This window comes from Anas acuta, chromosome 6, assembly GCF_963932015.1.
Source record: "Anas acuta chromosome 6, bAnaAcu1.1, whole genome shotgun sequence".
NCBI classification, from domain to species: domain Eukaryota; kingdom Metazoa; phylum Chordata; class Aves; order Anseriformes; family Anatidae; genus Anas; species Anas acuta.
The window spans coordinates 6430901-6436900 of NC_088984.1; the positions used below are offsets into that span (position 1 = coordinate 6430901).

A 6000-nucleotide genomic window follows, 5' to 3' on the forward strand; every position below is an offset into this window, starting at 1 on the left:
GGGTTTAATTACTGCTTATCAGCGTTCTACCTCTCACTCTTTTTTTTTTTTTTTTAAATCCAAACAAGGGACTTACACAGATGTTTCAATTTTCATATCTTTGTTTAAAGGTGACGCTACAGTTCCCACTGTGACAGTTTTGGCAATGTGGCATTCAAAGTTGTTGGCATGTACAGGACTCTCTTGTGTGAACTACTTTAAAATCCTTCTGAGATCAGGTAAGAGTCAATCACCACTGACTACTGGAACATGCCTTCCTGCAATAAACCAAAGGCCTTCTCTAATGATGACAATTGGCGGCTATTTCCTTTTTTCAAAAGTAGCACTGCTAAAAGAATCCTGCAGTTTGCCCTGCCTATGATCTACCCTGAAAAGTTATGGATAAAATTATTTACATAACAAGTGGGATAAACTGGAGTAAAGCCAGGAAGCATGTTGAACACAGCTGTTTGCTAGCTGACTCTGCAAGTCTTCCAGAAAAGCCCACCTACATTTCTTCTGCTTTGTCACTGGACTGTGAGAGGGCAACAACATCTCCAAGAGGAAGGAGGCTTGCTCAGGTATGGCTGCACTGACACAAGTCATCTCACCAACAGGACCACTTCAATGTCATAACATATGAAAATAGACTGGTTAAGACACATTTTTGCCAATGGAAGCTACTTCAAACCCCAGAAGAACATACTCAGTCAGGTTTCCCATTGCAGACAAGACGTACACTCAAAAAACACAGGGACTGTGTGTGCTGGGAAATAGAGGAGGAAGAGCAGAAACTGCCCACTTTCCTGCAGAACTGATCCCTGCTTCTGGGGAGTCTGGTAATAGTTCGTAACAGAAAACTAACCTGAAATACAGATTAAATTAAACACACCAAAAGGTTCTATTCTTTTTGTTCAAGGTACTCAATTCAACAAATACTAACACAAGCTCCTGTGTTAACAAACACTGGGAGCCAAGACCCTGATGTTGTTGAGGAAAAAAAATACAAGAAAAAAAAGCAACAAAATTATATGGGCGCACGCACACAAGAATTACATTTTAATAGGGCTGTCATATGTTACTCTGTGAATTACAGCAGAAGTAAGTTAATTATTCTGTTGTGGTCAGACTTTGGCTGGGGAACTCTGAAAAATCTGCAGACAAATCAGACGGAGTCCAGCGGGAGTTGATGACAACAAAAACACAACAAAACCTGAGAAAACATGGCCTGTGAAGCAAAGGCCTCTTTGCATAGTTTAGTAAAGAGAAGTCAGAAGTAAGAGACAGAGGAACAGTCTTCACATCTACACATGGCTGGGACAAACAGTACAGAAATCATTATCCGGTATGAGTAATAATAGTGAGACAAGAACTAACTGGCTTAACGAGTGTCAAGACAGAGACTCAAGTTAAATATTAAGAAAACCCTCCGAACTATAACAACAGCTATGCACTAGCTATAAACAGACCAGCAAAGGTGTGGTGTTCCCCTTGTTGAAGCTTTTTAAGAACAGATTAGACAAGCGTATGTCAGATACAACTTCAATGTATTTGCTTCTGCCTCAGAGCAGGGAGCAACCCCATGAAATCCCTTCCTTTCTTACACATCTGTCCTGTTATTATTGAAATGCAAACCATTTATCAGCGTTATTGTACCTGAGCTTCAGAATTACAGTCTCTGCAACTTCAGCATCTGAAGCATTTGAATTCTGTAACTGCAAGCACTGCTGTTTTGAACCGTTACTATGCTTAGCAGAAAATATTCCGGGAACACAGAAGCAGCATCTTTTACTACGGCAGGTGAGCCACATAAGCAGACAAATAAATGACTGAATGGACATACAGAAAGAGAAGTGAGTGAGGAAAGACCAGGAAGTGAGGGAGGTGAGGAAACGGGCTGAAAACAAAGCTACAGCAAAGAAAAAGCTTCAGCCTAAAGAAATGATTTTGCTCTCAAATGAAAAACTAAGTTACAGATGGCCAGGATAACTTCAAGAATACATAATCATATGAGACATGGAAGTAAATACAAGTGAGAGACTTTGCCAACGGACAGCAAAAAGTCAGAGCTCCACCAGCCTGCCTCCATTACCAATTCTTGACTGGCAGTTCTTAAAGCACACTGCAGAACAACCCTGCTTGGGCCTTGCTCAAGGAAGACCAACTTCAAATGACCTCATTAAGCTGGGCTCCAACCTATATCATACATGCATTTGTGGGTCAAGTGTCTCTGGAGCAGTGGCTCCCACTGATGGGAAGCCGGTGCGCTATTCTAACACAGAACTCCACCTCTCCTCTCCTCACTGGTACCAGAACTGCTGCAGCTGCTCCGAAAATACAGTTAAGGTGAATATAATTTAAACATCCCAGAAAAAAATGCAAACATATACGTTCAGAATAAGAAATGAGGCTAACACACATCCACACGCTACATCTGTCTGTATTCATGAATTACTAAATCAAAATCTCACGCTGAGATCCAGAAGTAAGAATCACAGCTAACACACACTGTGGGCTGAATGCTGTTCCCAGAACCCAATTACATGTTTACAATGTTATTTTGCAACACAAGTGCAACTATAACATGCGTGACCTATTTTGACCTATTCCTAAACACTACAAAATACCAGAACATTGAAATAGCAAATGGAGTATTTGCAGTTTTGGAAAAAAAATAAAACGCATTTTTCTTCTTTCCCAAAGAGAAATTAGTGGGGTTAATAGAACGTCACCAAGATATTTTTAATGCAATACTGTGTCAGCTCTACTTCTGAATCTCAAAAGCTTAACTTTCAGGACAGCAAACTTAATTGTTTACATGTTAAATAATAAAAATATTGTTATTAACTTGCTACTCTACCGAGGTTCATCACATGTATGAAACGAAGTTCTTCAAAAGTAACAAAATGTAATTAATTACATTGGTCACATTTTTATTCTTCATTCATTTTTCTCCAAACCCTCATCTGTACCTAGGATAATGGTAAGAGCAAAAATCTAAAGAGAAATTATTAAAAACAGAACAAAAAAAACGTTCTTAACTCTACACCAAACACATATATCTTCACAGATCAGAACACCTTTGAGTGTGTGTTTGGAGACAGTGGGGGAAATCACCCTGTGATCCTTCTGATGTAGCAGTTTATAAGGAAACATTACTGTCACTCTAGAGACTGCTCAGAAGCCAGTAAAAAACATGTAGTGAAAATTATTGATATTTGTTGAACATGAACATGATAAACATGATATTTGCTACTTTTGACTTAGTTTGCTAATATAAAAATTGAGCCTGCAGTAAAGATAATACAGATGAAAGACAAAGGCTGAAATCCAGGTTGCTAATATACAAAGCTTTTTTTTTTTTTTTATTAAGTGCTCCATAAATACTCAGTAGTGACTTTTTTTTTTTAAACCCAATTTGTAGCTAAATGTTAACACTGGACTTTAGGAAACCGTAAGAAAAAAAAAAAAAAACAACAACAACACAAAGTCAAAACAACATCTGTGAATTAAATCTAGAGCATGACTAATTTTCTTGCTTTCTCCAGAATAAAACTGTATCTTTATGGTTGTAATAAACCCAAAGCCTTCCCCATCTAGCCTCAGGCAGCTGTAATTTCTACAAGTCTGTGCACTGACCAGCTTTCCCAGGAACCACAGCACAGAACCACCGATGGATCTGTGACCACATTTGAAAGGTGGTTTTTGCTATGAAGTATCTAGAGTTTAATCAGCACAAAGCAAATAAATAAATATTATGTAAGATCTTCCCTACCACGATACTAAACATTATACAACAAAACAGCGCTCTTGTTACACTGCGCTAAAAAATAATTAAAAAATCTACCTGTCACAGATATCTGCCTATTCACACACCCTAGGACAGCTCTCAGGATTCCCAGACACCAAGGCTGCCTTAGAAAAAGTTTCCTCTGACAGCTTACAAATCCCAGCAAGCCAAGACAAGCAGTTTGGAAACATCTGTTTTCTTCACCATAGCCTTCCCTTAACGTCAGGTAAACCACTGACAGTTCATCAAGGCTGCCTGCCTGCTCATCAAGATGAGCCGTGCACAGATTTTTCTCCAGCAATGAGTCAGTTTGACAAATAATACTTTGCTATTCTCGTTTATCAAATGCAGCGAAACCTTGAAAAACATCGAGCTAATTACATACAGCCTCGTTATCTGAATCAATAACCACGCTCGGTGGTGGCAATCACGAATGAACACAAAGTGTGAAGAAAACCAGAATTATAATAAGTTGTCACCTCTGAATATTTTTGGAGGAGATATTAAGAAAGCCACTGTAGGCATGAAAGGAAGAATCCTCATGCAGTATTGCTGCTATTCTCCAACGACAAGGAAGGGTTTAGCCATAAGATAAGAGAAAAATAAACGCAAGGGGATTCTTCTAAGGTCTTGCAACACCACATAAACACCACTGCCCACTCCCTCAAAGCCAGCCGTGAGGGGATGCCAGCTGGAAGCACGCTTCCTTAGCATTCTGCTAATAAGCGCTACGCCACGGGGCCAGCCTGGCGATGCCCACTCCTCGCCACAGCCCCGGCAGCACGTTTCCAGGGCCTCCTGGCCCCACCGCAGCGCTCTGCATTGTTTAACGGAGGCCAAACCCGTCACAAGCCAGCCCCGCAGTTACTGCGGGGAGCCAAGCAGGTGCTGCTGCCACCCCCTCCCCATCCCCATCCCACCCCCACCCCCTCAGAGGGCCCTGAGCCACCACACAGCCCTGAGCCCAACCCCGCACCCTCAGCAGAACCCCCCCCCCCAACCCGGCGACCTCAGCGCGCCCAAAAAACCCAAAAAGGGGAAAAAAAAACAAACAAAAAACCACCCCCACATCCACCTCACACCCCCCCACACACACATTTAACCCCCCCAACCCCCCCTCAGCGCCACCGGGGCCGCCTCAGCGCTTTCCCAACCCCCCCCCCCCCCCCCCCCCCCATTTCCCCGGCCGGGCCCAACCTGTGTGACGGCGGAGCCCCCCCCCGAGGGCGGCCCTGAGGGGGGCCCTGAGGGGAGCCCTGACGGGAGCCCGCCCCCCCCCGGGGCCGCGGCGGAGGGGGGGGGGGAGAGAAGCGGCCCCGGGGCCTGCCCGAGCGGGGCGGGAGGCGGCGAAGAGCGATGAGGGGAAGGAAGGGGGGGGGGATAACGGCTGTGGGGGGAGCGCTGAGGCAGGGAGGGAGGCGGGGGGGGGGGTCCCGGCGGGCGTCAGGCGCCGGCGGCCGCCGCCGCTGCCGAGCCAAGGCCCCGCCTCCCGCCGCCGGGCCCGTGACGCCGCCGGTGGAAGGCGGAGGGGGGGGGGGGGAGCGTGAGGCGTCACCGCGGCGGCGGCGGCGTCATGGCGCAGGGGGAGGAGGAGGCGCCAAGGGGGAAGCCCGCGGAGGGCGGCGCATGCGCGGTGGGGAGGGGGGTGGCTCCCTCAGCGTCGTGAGGGGGGCGGTAAAGCACTCTCTGAGGGGATATGTTCCATAAAAATACGCATTAGGATGATAAAAATGAGTGTCAAGTTTTCAAAAATATATATATGTTAAAATTTTAAGAGGGCTGTGGTAAAGACCGACTGATGAAGCACTGCCTCTGACCGGCACTGATGAATAACTTCAAAGCCAACCTGAGGCAGGCTCGCTTATCCCTCAAAACTCGGTCGCTTGTAGCCGCAGCTGGCAAAAATTTGTCAGCCATGTTTATGGGGTGTCAGCCGTGACCCAAAGTCTTTAGCCAGAAAGTGAAAAAGGTGACCTTTTGTGCTAAGTGAGAGGGGAAGAGCCAAGAGAAATGCTGACGGTGTGTGGTGCTCCTGTGCCATCAAGCAAGAGCAATGATCCACAGCTGCTTACACAGCTCTGAAAACACCCGGTGTTCCCCCACCTTAATGTCCCAGTGCATGGTCATTTGTCACTTCCAGCATCTTGCAAAGGAAGGGGTAGTGGAAAGTAGGTTTTGAAGACTGGGTTCCTTCACCACACAACAAGCTAGCCAGGGCTGTGGACAATCAT

The 6000-nt window shown here is 45.5% G+C and overlaps 1 protein-coding gene across 33 annotated transcripts in view; it reads right to left on the reverse strand.

The window, feature by feature from the left end:
- The window catches only part of MAP3K2 (mitogen-activated protein kinase kinase kinase 2), a 61672-nt gene extending 56381 nt beyond the window's left edge, over nucleotides 1–5291 (reverse strand). For 32 of the 33 annotated variants that reach the window (XM_068687153.1, XM_068687151.1, XM_068687145.1 and 29 more), the window contains exon 1: nucleotides 4967–5291. The gene's annotated coding sequence lies outside the window, so the exon portion shown is untranslated. Of the gene's footprint in view, nucleotides 1–4248; nucleotides 4618–4966 lie in introns of those variants that run through there. The other variant, XM_068687123.1, reaches the window with a different exon arrangement.
- Between the last annotated feature and the right edge of the window lie 709 nt (nucleotides 5292–6000).